The sequence below is a fragment of the Ursus americanus genome, chromosome 27 (assembly GCF_024610735.1).
Source record: "Ursus americanus isolate L20-20 chromosome 27, mUrsAme1.1.p, whole genome shotgun sequence".
Classification (NCBI taxonomy): Eukaryota; Metazoa; Chordata; class Mammalia; order Carnivora; family Ursidae; genus Ursus; species Ursus americanus.
This window is the reverse complement of record NC_142153.1, coordinates 30,343,806-30,361,465: the sequence shown is the minus strand read 5'-3', so window position 1 is coordinate 30,361,465 and position 17,660 is coordinate 30,343,806.

Here is a 17,660-nt window from a genome sequence, read left to right as displayed (position 1 = left end):
GGGTTTCCTCATGCTCCCCACTGGTCACCTGGGTCAGAAATGCACGAGCTGTGTTTTCAAGGGAAATGGGCAATCACAAAAAAAGGGCAGATTTGAAGTCTTACCCCGAGAATAGGAAGGAGTATTCTGCCCCCCTCCGTTAGCAGGTGTGGTCACCTGCGTTGGGGGCCAGAGCCCAGATTAATAGTAATAACGGAACAGAAAAGTTAAAGTGACTGTGGCTGGCACTGCCCTTGGAGACTTGCTAAGCAAGATTGATGACGGTTCCTGCCGGCACCAGGCACTAACCACGGTGTGCAGTCCCACTGCCTTCCCTCAAGTTGACTTCTGAAATGGGGTGGCGTCTGAGGGCTCTGGTGGCCGAGTGTCTCAGTTCACATCAGGGGTCAAATCATCCCCAGCAAGACTTCCAAGGGCTGAGACGTGACCTTTCATTGCTTTTACTTCAGATTAAAGGACACAGATCTTCACAATTTATAAAATGAAAACGAAAGGAGATCATTGTGTTGCCTTTAAAGATCATTTTTATTTCTGCAGATGTGGGTTTGGGGCTGATCTTCAGGACTCACTTACTGCACAGCTCAGTGACACCTGTCTGGTGCTGTGGGATGCAGTTTCCCCAGCTTCTATGTGGTCCTCATTGTTTTAGATAAGTGGCATTACGTGAGTTATGTTGCTTGGCTGGTGTTCTTGACTCAATGCATAGAACCAGCAGTCATTCCCGAGGTCCCCGTGTCCGGTTCTTAGACTTCTCAGGTTAATCAGCATGCGCGAAGCATCTTCTCTGTAGAAGACATTGAGTGGGAGCCAAGTTAGTGGGTGACTAAATGTGTACCAAAAAATCTAATGCAAGACAGAGTATTCTGCCAGAATTTGCCTCCTGAAACAAAATTCTTAAATGAAAAGTGCACTGTTATTTCAAGGAGTGATTTCCTTCGTAGCACCTGAGTGTGGAGGCAGGTAACTCCCACTTCACCTTTTCGGAGATATCATATCCTTCCTCCTTAGGGCTCAGTAGGGAGGTGTGCGTGGGAAGAGGGTGGGTGGCTTGTTCTCTGCTTCTGTGGCCAAGTTCAGTGTCCCAGCTGAAGTTTGGAAGAATTAGGGAGAAGATCCACAACCAGACTGTGCACTCTGAGCGGTCGGTGTAAGGATGGCCAGAGGCTGCAGACTGCGTCTGCGTGCGTGTCTCCCATGGTGATGGGACCTGATCTTGCCCCGGGCCAGGCTGCACAACCGGGTGGCATCCTGCACTTGAAACAGGTGACCTGGGTTTCAACCCTACCTTTATGTCCCATGTCCTGAGGCAAAGCTCCCAACATCTCTGAGCTCAGGTTTCCCAGAGTGCGAGTACAGGTGGTGATTGTGGCCTCAAGCTGTGTTTGTCTAGAGTTCGTGGGAGGGGGTGCACACCTGGCTCTGCTGGTCACAGGGGGCTGCTTGGGCAGGGCTCTGATCTCCTAGCTTCCCCCCAGGTGCGGGTGCCACACCGATAACAGCCAGTCTCCTCTCTGCACCGTTACCATGAGGGGGCGTCTCCTTGACAGGAGAGCAAAACATGGTCTCACACGGGTACTGTCTATGGCTTTCTGGGAAAATACTTCACTGTGGTGCTGCCCAGCACTGAAATATTCAACTCCGTGCTCTGCCGGTTTGTTTCTTCTTTCCAGAAGCTAAAACCTTAATCCTGAGCAACAACAGTGAGCTCCTTCAATAATATTCATTTCAGGCTCAGAAACCTGACTCACGATTTTCTGAACTTCTGCTCATTTAGTATGAAATTTCAAAGTATATAACTAGTCTCTTGTTTCTTCTCATTTCTGAAATCTTTCTTTATGGTGCCACCTTTCCACATCTTGGGAAGGCAACTTGAATGCTGCAGAGCAGGGCAGGCAGCCTGTGGGGACAGCAGACGGGACCTCAGAAGCCTGGCAGACAGACCCCCACCCAGGAGGCACAGCCCTGAGCCCACCGCTAGCTGCCCCACACAGATGCATGCCCCATGCTGCCAGACCCTCTGAACTTTAGAGAAGCCAAAAATATGGCTTCTATCTGAAATCTTCTCAATTTTAGATGTTGGCAAGTATTTCATTAAAAAAAACAAAAAACAAAAAACGAAACACTGTGTGAGCCACACGCAACCCATCTGCAGGTGGGGTTGGCTGCCAGCCTGCACGTTTCCAACCTTCCTCTCCAGGAAGGAAAAGAGGCTGAGCTGAAAGAGCGGGGGGCCTGGGCTCCCTGGAAAGACCACCCACCTTCCTCAGAAAGACAGACGTCTCCCGTTCCTCAAAGCTGCATTCTCTGCACCCGTAGGAAAGGTTGGGGTGGGGCAGGGCACCACTCAGGATCCCTTTGTTCACAGGAAAAATCGTAGCAGGAGACCTAGGTGGGTTTGATCCCGTGGGACTGTGGCACTAACTACATTTCCTGCAGGACCCGACACGTCACCCCGAGAAGCTCCACGGGCGTACAGGGGATGTGGCAGGAGGGCCATGGCTGCAGAGCTCGAGCCTGCCACCAAACTTCCTCATCTGCGTACCCACCACTGTCCTGCCCCCTGGAGTTGCTCAGCTGGTTACCCGAGTGCAGGGCGCCGTCAAAGTCAGGCCCCAAGGAAGCCCCTCAGCAAGGCTGTGGTCAAGGCCCGAGAGGGAGTAAGAGACACGGACACGTCTGCCTCTGCCACTGGCTGTAGCCAGAGGAAGTGGGCTTCGTCTTCCCTTCCGGACAGCAGGTGCCTGCTGAGGTTGGACTGCTCTCCCTCCATCTCTGCCTTTCAGAGAGATGGCTCTGAAGTCCTGCATCACAGGGGGCAGGGAAAGGATTGCCAGGGACAAGTTTCTCAAGGGAAGGCTCTGAGAACAGGAGGTCAGGCGGAGGCCTGTGTGGAGGTCAGTCACGCTGAGGGGCGACCACCGCTGGCTCAGTCAACTGCTCTGGTCTACGGCGTGGGGTCTGATGGGCAAGACCCTTCCCTGCCCCCATGCACGTAGCTCCCTGGATGGAAGGGAAGTCCCGCTGCTCCATTCAGGCACAGGGAGGTGGCCCTGGGGATGCACACATAGCATCCAGGGAACCCGCGGACAAACGTGTGGAGCCCCTGCACAGCTGCGAGGCAGTCGCACTGCCGTGGACCGGGGAGGGGAGGTTCACGCTCGCTCCGAGTCCTTGTGAGGGGAACGTGTGCAGTGTGAATGGAGTGGTCCTGTGGGAGCCCACTCACCTGCCCGAGTCGGTGTTGCCGCACTGATGCTGCTTCCTGACCGCCCTCGCGATTAGCAGTGCTGACCCATCCTGAAAGTCAGTGTCGCCTCCCGCAGACACCGCCACCAGCCTTACTGAACAGGACCCGGACACCCTTGGGGGAAGACCCGCGAAAGGGCCCCCGGGGACAGGGGCACGCTCTGCATCAGCGCTGGAGGCCACACGCGGGGTACAGGGGCTCAGATGCACGTGCAGACCCTTCCCTTTCACAGCCCAGAATAAAGGTTTGCCCGGGAGGAGAAACAGGTGGCAGGAGGAGCCACATGCGGCAGATGCTGACGGAGGAGAGCTTCGTGCCGACCGCGGTCCAGAAATTGTTTGGCGGTAGTTGGTCCTGGCACGGCCATGCGCTCGCGGGCCGTGAGAGTGGACTTCTGCCTCAGCCGCACCGGCCCATATGTTAAAGCCCACCCGGGGGCTGGTCTGACTTCCAGGCCTGTGCACTGGACGGCGGATCCTGCTCCTGGAATTCAGGAAGTTCGCACAATGTTTATAAGTTTTCCGCATTTTCTTTTTTTTTTTTAAGTCATTTCCTGAATTGTCAATATTCTCATGTTTATTTCTTCATAAAATATTTACCACCTAATGTGTATCAGATTCAGGGCCAACAGCTAGAGATACAGTTAATGAGACATATGTCTTGTCCTGAAGGAATTCACAGTCCAGTGGCTGGTCATCAGGCTTCAGCGAGCACCTGTCATGGTGGAAGGAGCCCGGGGCCATTCTGGAGGTAGGGAGAACTGAGCCTCAAGGAGGGGAAATCAGGGACAGCTGTCTGGAGGAGGTGGTGCCTGAGCTGAGGCTTCAGGGGTGAAGAGGGTGCGCCAGTGAGGTGGGGGACAGAGACACTCCAGGCAGAGGACAGGGCAAGAGCGGTGACCAGTGGTGCGTGCAGGGAGCTGGAGTCTGCTTGACACAGCCGAAACAGGACTGGAAACCAGGGTGGTAAGTAGGGAGCAGGGACGGGCCCTGAGTGCCCGGCACCCTGAAGAACAGACAGGTGTTCAGCCGAGGCTCACGCTTCCTAAAGCTCCTGCAGCATGCCCTCTCCGAAGATGCACAAAATCACGAGGTTGGCTTGAGTCCCTGAGCCGGTGAGATTCCGTGGTAAATAGCTGTGTGCACGCGAGCGTCATCCCATCCCCCCACACTTGCACTTGGCCACGGAACCCAGCTGCCAGTGGGATGCTGGGATGTCCTCACCCTGCCACATGGGGAGAAACCATGTCCTAGGGAGCCAGTGGTCGTCGTGGGCGCGTGGAAGGTCTGACTGCTGCAGGGTCGTCGTCAGCATGAGACGCAGTGGCTCACGTGACGCAGAATACATGGACTCCCGAGTGTTCCCTCTAGGACCCAAAGCTTAAGGACTGTTCTTTTGGAGTCTCTTCTGGATCCCAAACTTCTTTAAGAATCAGTTGAAAACATGTTGCTGTCTGGGAAAATTCACAGATCGACCGATAACACAGAAATCAGCGTGTTGTGGGGCTTTGTGACCCCTGACCCGCACAGGAACCTCGGAGAACCACATCCAGCCCCTGGGAGGCCCCTGGCGGGCAGGGGCGACCTAGGAAGGGCACTGCTGCCACGTCCCCATCCAGAGCCACTCCTGCTGTCCGAGAAAGTCAAGAAAACTGTTGCTCACAAATTATGCTAATAAAAAGCATCTTAAGAAGGTACTTTTGTTGCTGTGCTTGGAAGCTGTGCTAAACCTCGGTCTTGTGACAAAGAGGAGTTAATGAATATCTCATCGAACGCCACTTTTAAAACAAAAACATGGACCATTACTTACAAATTCTTCCCTGTGATTGCAGCGATCACTCCGTCGTGCAAGTGTTACAGCGTATCGAGATTAAATGTGGAGTTTGACCAGAAATACAAGATCCTTGGCCGATGTCCAGATGTAAGTTCTATATCAAGCATTAGGAGGAGGCAGGGGAGGCAGAGAAGCCAGGTGCATGACTGTGCTGATGCTCTGTGCTTTCTTCCAGCAGGATCGTGAGCAGCCTGGGGCCCCCAGGTCGGGGCAGTGGGTGGAAGTGGGGGTTCTGTTTTATTGTTTTACTCCCCACACACTGCAGTGTGCACACATACCACCTCAGGCTCTGGCTGAACTGCAGGGTCTGCTCGGGCAGGTTTGGGGTGGACTCCAGGGCCGGCAGCCCCCAGACCACGGGGGAGGCACCAGCGTTCGTGTGCTCCCACCTGAATCCCGCCATCTCTCCTTTGGCATCATCTGTGAAGGGCCAAGGAAGAAGTGAATGACGTCTTGCACTCTGGTCCCTGTGTGTTAAGCATGGGTGTAATTTAGGACTCAATGATTGAAAATCGGTGAATGTAAGTCTAATAGCCTGTTCTGCAAACTCACATGTATCTTTACGTTTAATGTTGCATAAACCACGTGATACGCTGTAGAGTGAATGTGTTATTTAGCGATTTCAAGTGACCATGCGTGGCAGCCTATGCTGTGTGTCCAGCCCTGGGACCCGAGGCACTGTTTCAGCATTTCGATGAACTTCCCTTGGCCACGTGGCTACTCCCGGCGTGGATTCTTCCATACAAAGTCCGCATCGCCTCTATGGCTCCAGATGCCCTTTCCTTTAATACGGCTTCCACAGATGTTTTATCCACTCATTCCTTAAACACCAGTGCTTGTCCCCATTCTAGGGGCATCACGAACATTGGACCGCCGGCACCTAGCATCACAGGGACGGGATAGGGCCTGCACGCACAGGGGACGCTGGCTGATGGGAAGGCTCGTGGATGAGACAGAATCCTGCCTCCAACAGCTACAGAGTAGCTGCTCAAGGCTGTTCCTCTGCTTGAGGGGCTGGGGACAAAATATCACAGCCATTCATCTCTCACGTGCTGGAGGCTGGAAGTCTGGGGTCCAGGTGTGGGCAGGGCTGGTTTGTCCTGAGGCCTCTCCCCTTGCCCGGAGCACCTGTTGTCTTGTCTGACCCCTGCCTTCCCTCAAGCCCGCACCTCCATGCTGTTCTGTAATGACGACTTTCCCAGGCTATCCTCAGCCACACGAGTCCCACGTGCTCTGAAGTCTTTTAACACCAGGCATCTGTATGGACCACGGGACAGTGACGGAAGAAAATGCCATCCAGACATTGTCAGGTGTCCACAACGGACAGCGGGACGAGGTCCAAGGCACGAGCCAGGGAGGAGACCCAGGCCCTAGGGCTCAGGCCCAGCACGCAGCCGACATGGGTCTGAGGAGTGCACTCGACATGCTGTGTCCATTTAACCCTGTTTACTGAGTGTCACGCTCTCGCTGGGCACAGGCCCCACGTGCAGGGACCCTGTGCCCACAGGAAGGTATGGGATCCGACGGCCTGTGAAGGCCAGTTGGCTCTTCCAGAAGTGAAGGAGCATGAGAGAAACAAACAGGACAGAAGTGAAATAACAAAGCAGAACGAAAAAGAGAGAATAGCACACACACATCATAGACCAAAGATGGTCGCGGGAGGATGGAGCGAAGGACCGGACGTGGAAAACCTGAGACCCTGGTGCTCAGAATGAAGGGACCCCAAAGCTCACCTGGTCCAGCTCCCCTTGGATTTGTCCATTTGGCAATATCCTTTCCAAATCCCGGTCCGGCCCCATTGGCCATTTACGTGCTGATGAGCACAGTCCTTGAGCAGCCGCTGGCCTTGGGCTCTTCCAGTGGATGGACAGCTCTGCCTGGAACTGACCCTAAACTTTCGCTAAAATCCCACCCTGTATGGTGACTAACATAATATAATAAAAAAAATATTATTATATAAAAAAAAATCTCACCCCGTCCTCAGTGCTGTCCCTCAGAACACAGCCTGTGAGTTCAGTCCCTTCCGAGGACCCAACCATCCCCCTGGGTCCCTGATGGTCAATATGCCGCACAGGTCACCTTGACACTAGGGCTGGGCAGGCTCCCCACTATCTGGGCCTTGAAGAGCCCCTCCCCCCAGGGACCTTCCTGCTTACACTTTCACACACTTGGGATGAAAACTGAACACGATGGGGGGCGAGGAATTCTGCATCTCCCTTCCCTTCGAGTAACACTACAGTGTCTCAAGTCATAAGCCACATATTTATTCCTCTTCCTTTGGCTTCAGGTGAAAACGGTAACGAGTAAATTAAAAAGAGGAAAAGTGGCCTCGGGCCATCCTGTGGTTGCCCCCAGTGGAAGGAGTGTGAACGGCGGTCACGTGGAGCAGGGCTGGAAGCCGTCCAGAGGCGTCTGTCCTGGGCTGCCCCCACCTAACACCTGCATCTGCTCTTAGCCAGACTCGGGGGAGCTGTGCGCATGGTGCCGGCCCCCGGGCCCAGCCGGTCAGTGGCTGCCTTTCCTCGGGCAAGCTACCGGAGCGCTCTGTGCCTCTGTTTCCCCATCTTTAAAATGGAGATAGGATGAGTAACCCTGGACATAGGATTGTTATGAGATTCTGTAGATCAGTCTGTTTAAGTGCTCAGCACGCTGTTAGACGTGAGCCCTTCGCATTGGCGACTCCTATGCCTTTTATTATTGCCGTAATTGTCATCTGAAGCAAAACTGGTTTACACACTGTCTCATTTTATTTCTCTAATCGTTCTACGTGCATTTCTTATCTCCCTATTACACGTGTCTGCTCCTAGGGGAGAGAAAAGTTGTATTTTTCTTTCGCGGTCTGTCCTGTGCCCGGAAACAACACCAGCACCTAACAGGCAATCTTCAGTGAGGCACCGGACGGAACTCCCATAATGCTCCCGTTTGCAGCGGACCCTCAGTGCTGCTCATGGACTTCCTGCCCCGGACCTGAGATGCGGGCTGGGTGCCTCTGTGTGTTGCCCACGCCAGAGAGGACTGTTGGTGCGATCGTCACCTTGACAGAAGTCAAGTGCATTTCCTGCACTCACAGCAGAAAAATGGAAAATAGGGGCAGCCTGCTTCAGGCTGGTGCTCTGCCCCCCACGTTGCAGCCCGGCCACCACGATTCACACGCAGCAGGAGTCTGTGGCTTCCTACCTGGAAATCTCTTCAGCTGGACTCCGCTCTTCTCTCACTTTCCGAGGCTTGCTGAGAAAAGGAGGGATTTAACGATCTTTTGTGTTTTCTGAAATTCGACGGTAATAAGACTGGATGTTGGAGTTTAAGGTGAATAAATCATTGCTAACGGGCAATCTCAGGGCTCCATGTGGAAAGAATAGAATCGCAGTTGGAGTGTTTAACTTATCGCCAGTTTAAGATGGGGAATCAAATATTTATTTTCTCTGCTGTATTTCCTATACTCGACGCTTTATTGTGGATCATGGAATTGTCACACTAACTCATAAGATGTTCTGCATTTCTCGATGAGGAAACCGAGCCCCATAGAATCACCCAGCTTAGTGAGAGAGCGGAGTGTTCTTCTGACAGTACACTTAGCTCTGCAAAGGAAACAGGTGACAACAGGGAAGAATTTCTTGCAAACATAGACTGGGCGTTTCGTGGTATGAGTAGGCTTGGTGGAGCAGCTTGACTCTGCAGATGGGAGCGGGGGACCGCTGGTGAGGAAAGGACCTGCCCAGGTGACACAGCCACAGGAGCTGGAGAGCTCTAGCCCCTGCCCCCCCCCCACCTGCAGTCTTGACTTTCCCTTCTTCCCGCATTGCCTCCAGCAAATTATAGTCCACAAGCCATCATTTCTGCAATTAAAAAATATTATAGTCACCATCTGCTAGGGCTCATTTGCTGTGGGTTTCCTAAATACTTCAGGTGAGTGGTTCTTTTAATATTTTTGTGCAAAACAGATCATGAATAAATATAGCTGCTAAATAGGAAAAGCTGCTTGATTAAATTTGGGATTTCTTAAAATCTTCATCCCTACTTCCCTCCATCCTTTCCTGCGCCCGTCCTTCCCAGAGGTGCAGACTCATGAAGCATCACGTCCGTATTTATATCTGTCATGTCTAGGTATCCACATCTAAATATCGGGCTATATATGCATGTCTATCATCTATCTATCTGCCTAAATTATATCGGGATACAGTGTGCCAAGTTCCACAATAGAGGACTTAACCAAGAAGTAATTTTGACTCTATGAGATTTTTCTTTATGCCTTCACTTTAGCATGTAAGACCAAAGCAAAATAATCTATTACAAGGAATAGATTTGGGGGGTGACTCTTTAAAATAAGGTGGGGTTCCCTGAGGAGAAAAAGCAGAATTATTTCAGACAGAGAGGACAGCATGTGCAGGGGCTCCAAGGGGAGAAGCGGTACAGGGCCCTCAGAGGTCAGAACACGGGGCAGGAACAAAGAGGTGTCAGGGCGCGGGGGTGGAGACAGACATCAAGGTCACTCAGGACGCCTAGCACGTGCCCCAGGTGTGTGGTTCTCAGAATTCTGTGAGCGCTAGGATCAGCAGGTGGGCTCGGGCAGCGCACACGGCTGGCCCCGCCCGGGGCTCCGGACCCTGTGCTTCCGGGGTGGGGCCTCGGTGCCCAGCAGCGTCCCTACTGATGCCAGTGCTCCTGGTCCAGGGACCATGCTTTGCATACAGCCCTCCAGGCTACAGCAGCCAGCGAGGAGCCCAGTGTTCAGTAGCAGAGTGAGAGGAATAGTTTTGCATTTGAATAAGATCCATTTGCCCTGTTGAAGAGAAGTTTTCCAGAGAGAAACTCTGGATGGGAGGGCCCGTTGGGAAGCCCTGGCCACTCTGTGTTTGTTGGGTGGCAGCTCTGCAGATGAGCAGAGCAGACGTGCGCCTGCCCCATGTGCCTCCCTCTCACGCGGTGGAGAAGACGGACGGCGAGCGGCTTGGGAGCAGGCTTCTCAGCTCAGTACACAGACATAGGGCGGCGAACTGTCTGTGGTGGAGGCTGTCCCATGCCCTGTAGCACGTCCAGGAGCCTCCTGGCCTCTACCCTTGACATCCCAGCAGCACTTTGTAAAAACATCAGAGAAGTCACACAGCTTTCACTTCCCAGCGGTGTTAGTGGGGAGCTAGTGTTGCAGACAGATGTCCTTGCCTTCCAAGTATCTGAACACTTTTGAGGAAGACGGATGGGGTAGGTGGGGGGAGACTGGGGAGCAGAGATGGAGAATTATGTGTTTCCCATATTTTTATGATGGTTTTCTTATTTATTGCATTGCAATAGAGAAAGTACATTGTCCCAAGTGAACATAGAGGCAGAGGCAACCAAATCACAGTTTGTTGCAAAGCAGGAATTCCTGGAAGTGTGCTTTCTTCTTTGTCATGGAACCAAAGAATTCAATGTGCACATTTCATCCAGGATACTCTAGTAGGCTATTAATGTTCTGGTGGAAACGTAGAGTTTTTCTTGGAGATTTCTAGGGAAGGGGTTCCCATGACATGTCGGGGGAGGTGGTCTGCACACAGGGCATGGGACACACCTTTAAGGATAAAATTTGCTTTGTTCATCTGAACGCTTGCATTTACTTCCACTTGACTGAGCAATTGAGCAGTCTGAGTGTATCCCACAGAGCAAGTGTGGGGTCATGAAGGCAGTGCAGTGGGGAGCTGGGAGGCTGACAGGCTTCTGCAGTGGTCCGTGTACCTGCGGCTGTCCTATCCCAGCCTGCAGCTTGATGGAAGAGCATCCGCCATCCCAGGGCCAGGCAGGGTCTTGTCTGCAGGCCCCATCAGGGATCCGGTGCAGCCTGGGCATCTGGGCAGGTATGTTTCCTTTGGAGACACCTCTGCCTGCAGAAGGCAGCAATGGGAGATGATTCACCTTACCAAGATCTGATTTTGTCCATATTTAGTGATATTATTTTTTATTTACCAATGTTTGTGCACCCTCAGAATGCACGTAACCCCCAGTGGGCCTGCAGGGGGCTCTTGCGAGGTGACCATGTTTAGATGGGGAAGGAGGGTGGAGCCCTCGTGATGAGAGGGGACCATGCACATGTCTCCAGAGGCTTGCTTCCTGCCTCTGCCCACCATCCAGTGAGGACACAGTGGGAAGCTGGCCATCGGTGGCCCAGAGGAGACCCCTACCAGAATCGGACCATAGTGGTGCCTGAGCTCAGACTCCCAGCCTCCAGAGCCATGGCAGTGAGTGTCTGGGCTCCGAAGCCACCTGGTCTACGGGATCTTGTTACAGCAGCTTGGGCGGACTAAGATGTAATTTCAGGAGTGAGAGGACCACACCGACTATGTCTCTCTTCAGACCTGACTCACTCTGGTGGATGGTCCTAAATAGAGTCTTTCTAATTAAGAACTTACTCAGATACAATCAGGACATCCCGACTCACCGCTGTGTCTTCCACCTGCCTTCTCTGCACAGATTATAGGTCTTCGGAGGAGGGTGGGCTTCGGTGCGGGGCATCTCCTTTTTGCTGGAGAGGATGGCCATCTGTACCAGACATACCAAGACTGTGATGAACACGGACAAATCACTGTGCAAAAGGGGTTGGTGTAAAGAGCCTTCTCTGGATAAAATCATTCCAGTGGGAAGGTTAGTTATTTCCCCCCATCACACCCAAGAGATCACGAAACGCAGCCTGAGATTTAAGGTGAGGCTAGGGGCATTAGCCTTCAATGCTACACAGCTCTCCTTGTCAGACGGTTGACCCTTGTGCTCGGGCCAACACCTGCTCTTCCCCCTTTTAGGACAACTGGGCAGAAGCTTTGGGAGTCATATTGAAAATGAGGGAATTGTGAATATTTCTTTTTTTTTATTTTAATTTTTTATTATGATATGTTAGTCACCATACAGTACATCCTTAGTTTTTGATGTAGTGTTCCATGATTCATCATTTGTGTATAACACCCAGGGCTCCATGCAATATGTGACCTCCTTAATACCCATCACCAGGCTAGCTCATCCCCCACCCCCCTCCCCTCTGAAGCCCTCAGTTTGTTTCCCAGAGTCCATAGTCTCTTATGGTTCATTCCGCCTTCTGTTTACCCCCCTTCATTCTTCCCTTCCTTCTCCTACCGATCTCCCTGTTATTTCTTATGTTCCATAAATGAGTGAAACCATGTGATAAATGTCTTTCTCTGCTTGACTTATTTCACTTAACATAATCTCCACCAGTCCCGTCCATGTTGATACAAATGTTGGGTATTCATCCTTTCTGATGGCTGAGTAATATTCCATTGTATATATGGACCACATCTTCTTTATCCAGTCATCTGTTGAAGGGCATCTTGGCTCCTTCTACAGTTTGGCTATTGTGGACACTGCTGCTATGAACATTGGGGTGCGTGTGCCCCTTGTTTTCACTACCTCTGTATCTTTGGGGTAAATACCCAGTAGTGCAATGGCTGGATCATAGGGTAGCTCAATTTTTAACTTTTTGGGGAACCTCCACACTGTTTTCCAAAGTGGCTGTACCAACTTGCATTCCCACCAACAGTGTAAGAGGAATCCCCTTTCTCCACATCCTCTCCAACATTTGTTGTTTCTTGCCTTGTCAATTTTTGCCATTCTAACTGGCGTAAGGTGGTATCTCAATGTGGTTTTGATTTGAATTTCCCTGATGGCTAGTGATGTTGAACATTTTTTCATATGTCTGTTAGCCATTTGTTTGTCTTCATTGGAAAAGTGTCTGTTCATATCTTCTGCCCATTTTTTGATTTGATTATTTGTTTCTCGCGTATTGAGTTTGAGAAGTTCTTTGTAGATCTTGGATACTAATCTTTTATCTGTAGTGCCATATGCAAATATCTTCTCCCATTCCCTGGGCTGCCTCTTAGTTTTTTTGACCGTTTCCTTGGCTGTGCAGAAGCTTTTTATCTTGATGAAGTCCCACAAGTTCATTTTATCTTTTGTTTCTCTTGCCTTTGGAGATGTGTCATGAAAAATGTTGCTGTGGCCGGTGTCAAAGAGGTTGCAGCCTATGTTCTCCTCTAGGATTTTGATGGATTCCTGTCTCACATCTAGGTCTTTCATCCATTTGGAGTTTATCTTTGTGTATAGTGTGAGAGAGTGGTCAAGTTTCATTCTTTTGCATGTAGCTGTCCAATTTTCCCAGCACCATTTATTGAAGAGACTATCTTTTTTCCATTGGATGTTTTTTTCTGCTTTGTCAAAGATTAGTTGCCCATAGAGCCGAGAGTCCATTTCTGGAGTCTGTATTCTGTTCCATTGGTCTATGTGTCTGTTTTTGTGCCAGTACCATGCTGTCTTTGTGATCACAGCTTTGTAGTATAGCTTGAAATCAGGCAATATGATGCCCCCAGCTTTGTTTTTCCTTTTCAACATTTCCTTGGTGATTCGGGGCCTTTTCTGGTTCTACACAAATTTAAGGGCTGTTTGTTCCAGCTCTTTGAAAAATGTCATTGGTATTTTGATCAGGATGGCATTGAAAGTGTAGATCGCTCTGGGTCGCATAGACATTTTAACTATGTTAATTCTTCCGATCCATGAGCATAGAATTTTTTTCCATCTTTTTGTATCTTCTTCAATGTCTTCGAAGAGTGATCTGTAGTTTCTAGAATATAGATCCTTTACCTCTCTTGTTGAGTTAATTCCAGGATATCATATGATTTTTTAATGTTTTTTTATTATATTATGTTAGTCACCATACAGTACATCCCTGGTTTCTGATGCAAAGTTCGATGATTCATTAGTTGCGTATAACACCCAGTGCACCATGCAATACATGCCCTCCCTACTACCCATCACCAGTCTATCCCATTCCCCCACCCCCTCCCCCTGAAGCCCTCAGTTTGTTTCTCAGAGTCCATAGTCTCTCATGCGTCATTCCCCCTTCTGATTACCCCCCTTTCTTTATCCCTTTCTTCCCCTACTGATCTTCCTAGTTCTTATGTTCCATAGATGAGAGAAATCATATGATAATTGTCTTTCTCTGCTTGACTTATTTCACTTAGCATTATCTCGTCCAGTGCCATCCATGTTGCAGCAAATGTTGAGAACTCGTTCTTTCTGATAGCTGAGTAATATTCCATTGTATATATGGACCACAACTTCTTAATCCAGTCATCTGTTGAAGGGCATCTCGGTTCCTTCCACGATTTAGCTATTGTGGACAATGCAAGATATCATATGATTTTTGGTGCTATTGTAAATGGAATCGATTCCCTAATTTCTCTTTCTTAAGTCTCATTGTTCGTGTATAGAAATGCAACTGATTTCTGAGCATTGATTTTGTATCCTGCCACATTACTGAATTGTTCTATAAGTTCTAGTAATTTGGGGGTGGAGTCTTTTGGGTTTCGCATATAGAGTATCATGTCATCTGCGAAGAGAGACAGTTTGACTTCTTTGCCAATTTGGATACGTTTTATCCCTTTTTGTTGACTGATTGCTGTTGCAAGGACTTCTAGTACTATGTTGAATAATAATGGCGAGTGTGAGCATCCTTGTCATGTTCCTTATCTTAAGGGAAAGGCTTTCAGCTTTTCCCCATTGAGAGTAATATTCATTGTTGGCTTTTCATTGTGAATATTTCTATTTGCTCCGATCTACTCGCCGACGAACATCTGGGAAGGAGCCATTGCCGCTGCATGTCTGAAAATTACACATTCCTTCCATCCTGTAACCAGCAGAGAATATGTGCACTGATTTGGGCACCAGAGATCTACTAAGTTCATCTCTGAGTTTTGATGATTCCATAATTATCCGTCTTGTTTAACTTCATTGGTTTTACTTTATGTCATGAAAACATGGTCGAAGGTGATGATCACATGGTCAGAACCACTGCAAAACCCTCAGTGCCAAATTCAAGAGCTGGGTCATCTGAATTGGTTTGAGGACTAAACCACTAAAGAAAGCCACAGCCTGTGAATTTGCCCCCTGTGTGCCAGGCACTGAGCTGGGCGCTTTCTTCTCAGGCCATATTTTATCTTATGAAAGGGGATCTGAGCCCAGCGTGGCCACCGGGGCCCTTTCCTCACTCTATGGACCTCACTAGGACACTCTAGAGAATGTGATTCTTAACATGCCCCCACTGGATCACAGAATCGAGCCCCAATCTCCTAAATTTGGAGTCTTTGTTTTTCAAATAAGACAGACTTCACCACAAAGAGAATTCAAATAGTGTCGCAAGCCTGAGACCACGCGGGAAAGCCGAACTTCATGACAGACCCCTGCAGGACTGTTTCTGCATCAGAGACCCATTAGTGTGCAGGTCCTGTGCGGGCGCCGGCTCTCGGCCCCCAGCCAGCTCTGGGGCTGCAGGTCCTCCAAACAGAGCCTGTTGTGAGGACACTTCAACACTCAGCTCAGGCAACAGGTAGAGCAAGCAGGTGACATGAAGGTGCCTTCACAGGAAGAGGCTGCCCCAGTGCCGGGAGCAGCGTGTGGACAGCAAGGGGAGGGGCCGCGGCCGCCAGGACCTCTGCTCCGAGTGATGTCTATGGGTATGCAGGCTGTGGACGGGAATCTCTGTGCTTTTGGACCTGATCTGCAGTTAACACAACTCCATTGGTGAGGACATGTCCTCTGTAAGACCCACGTCAGGAAGGGGCAATGCACAGCCCCCTTTGGAGACATGGTTTCAGAAGAACAGGACTTAACTGTTTCCTAGTTATAACATAGAACTAAAATTCTGCACCACATGGCTGCCTCCTTCAGCAGACAGCTGGCGTCTGCCACCAGGAGAGCAGCTCTGGCTTCCCAGATGTGGGCGGGACGGCTAGGTTCCAGTGGGCTCTGTGGGCATCATCGGAGAGCACCTCAGCCAGTGGGCTGCCTGCCTCCATGTCGCTGCCTGTGCAGCTCGGGAGAGGGGCTCTGGGACCACTCAGCAGGGGCTCTGGTCTCTGGGTCATGAGTAAGACGTTCCTTCCAGCCTGTCCAGTCCTGGTGACGGGGGGCATTGGGGTCCTAGGGGGATATTATCCAGGAGAAACCAGCTGGGATCATGTCCTCAGCAGACTGCACAGAAACACCCATCCTAGTGACTCTTCACACAATTCAGCTTCGGATCTTCTTCACTCAAATGCACATGAAGAGCCCAAGGTCATACAGGGAATGTGCCTCAGGGTGACACCTGGATGCTGTGTCTGCTCAGCTGACCCACGTCCCATCTGGGGTGAAGCAGCACCTCCATGCGCACACACCTTCCCCAGCCGTGTCCCACCACCCCTGCTGCCCGCGCTATGAGGGGTCACACACTGGGCTCCTCCCACACCTTCAGCCTGAGCCCCATGGTCCACATCTCGGTGCCTTTCTGCCGCTCTTGCTGGTGTGTGTGCAGCCCCAGCCAGGCGCCGGGCGTGAGGCTGAGGGCTCGTCTCCGTGAACGCCTCTCATCAGGATGACACCCATTCAGCCCTTTCCTTTGTTATCCCTGATCGGAACAACACAAAGACAGATGGAAAAGTTGAAGACCTTGCCAGGACTCAACCAAGCCATCTGTGGCCAGAGTCTTCCACCTCGCACTGTTTCCTCTTACCGTATTCATTCATTTATCCGTTCATTCATCCATCCATCCATCCATCCATCCATCCATTCATCTATCCATTCATTCATTCATTCGACCAACCAGGCACTGGTGGAGCACGTAGGAGTTGTTTTTCTTCCTCTTCCCTTCCTGTGGTAATTGTAGCCACTGTTACTGTTATGAACCAGGTCCTCGCTGGTCCTGAGGACATGGAGATGGAGAAGAGCATTTATTTTCTGGCGAGGAAGGGAAGGGAGGCACAGCCCTTTCAAGAAAGAGCCCCCACCGCAATGACAGAGCTGTGCGTGGAGGGTGCAGTAGGAGCTGGCCAGACTCGGTGCCCAGCTCTGCAGAGGGTACAGCCCACCTTCTCCCTCCCTCCTGGCCCCACTGGTGGGTGAAGCCTCCTTGCGGGGGGAATGAGCTCCCCTCTGGGAGGGTCTCCTGAGCACAGCTCCAGCCCGAGCTGTGGGGGCTCCTCAGGGACAGGAGTCGCGTCTTCTTCTCTCATTCTTACTCATGTCCCCAGCCTTGCTAAGCGCATGGGTCATAGCAGGAGCTCAGTAAGCACCTGTATGTGAAAATGGACTGAAGTCTACAAAATGAGTCCTGAAATCCCTGAGGGGTATCTCCTGGCATTCCCAACAGCAGCGTGTTTGCAAAGACGCGCACAATGATGGCCACGCATGTGCTGAGCCCGTGGCTGCACCGCTACTGTGCTGCAAGTCAGCAACCCACGGGCAAGGCGGCGACCACCTCTTGAGGAATCATGCAATGACATCGCACGTTACCCCAGAAGCATTCCAATTACTGTTTCTGACAGAAGGAAGCAGTCATCTTGGAAAAACACAACTCCGTGCATAAGACCCACCCACAGAATTGTAAAAGATAATCCGGCACGAAAGTCATGTTATAAACAAGGCTCTCCTCGAGAGAGTGGCTACAGCTTTTCCACGTCACGTACCTACAACGTGGCGTGCATTCAAGTGCCACGTAGGAGAGTGTCGCGAGTACACACCCACCCGCTGCTCTGAATCAATTCTGGAACTGGGAAGTCACCGAGGTGGCTGC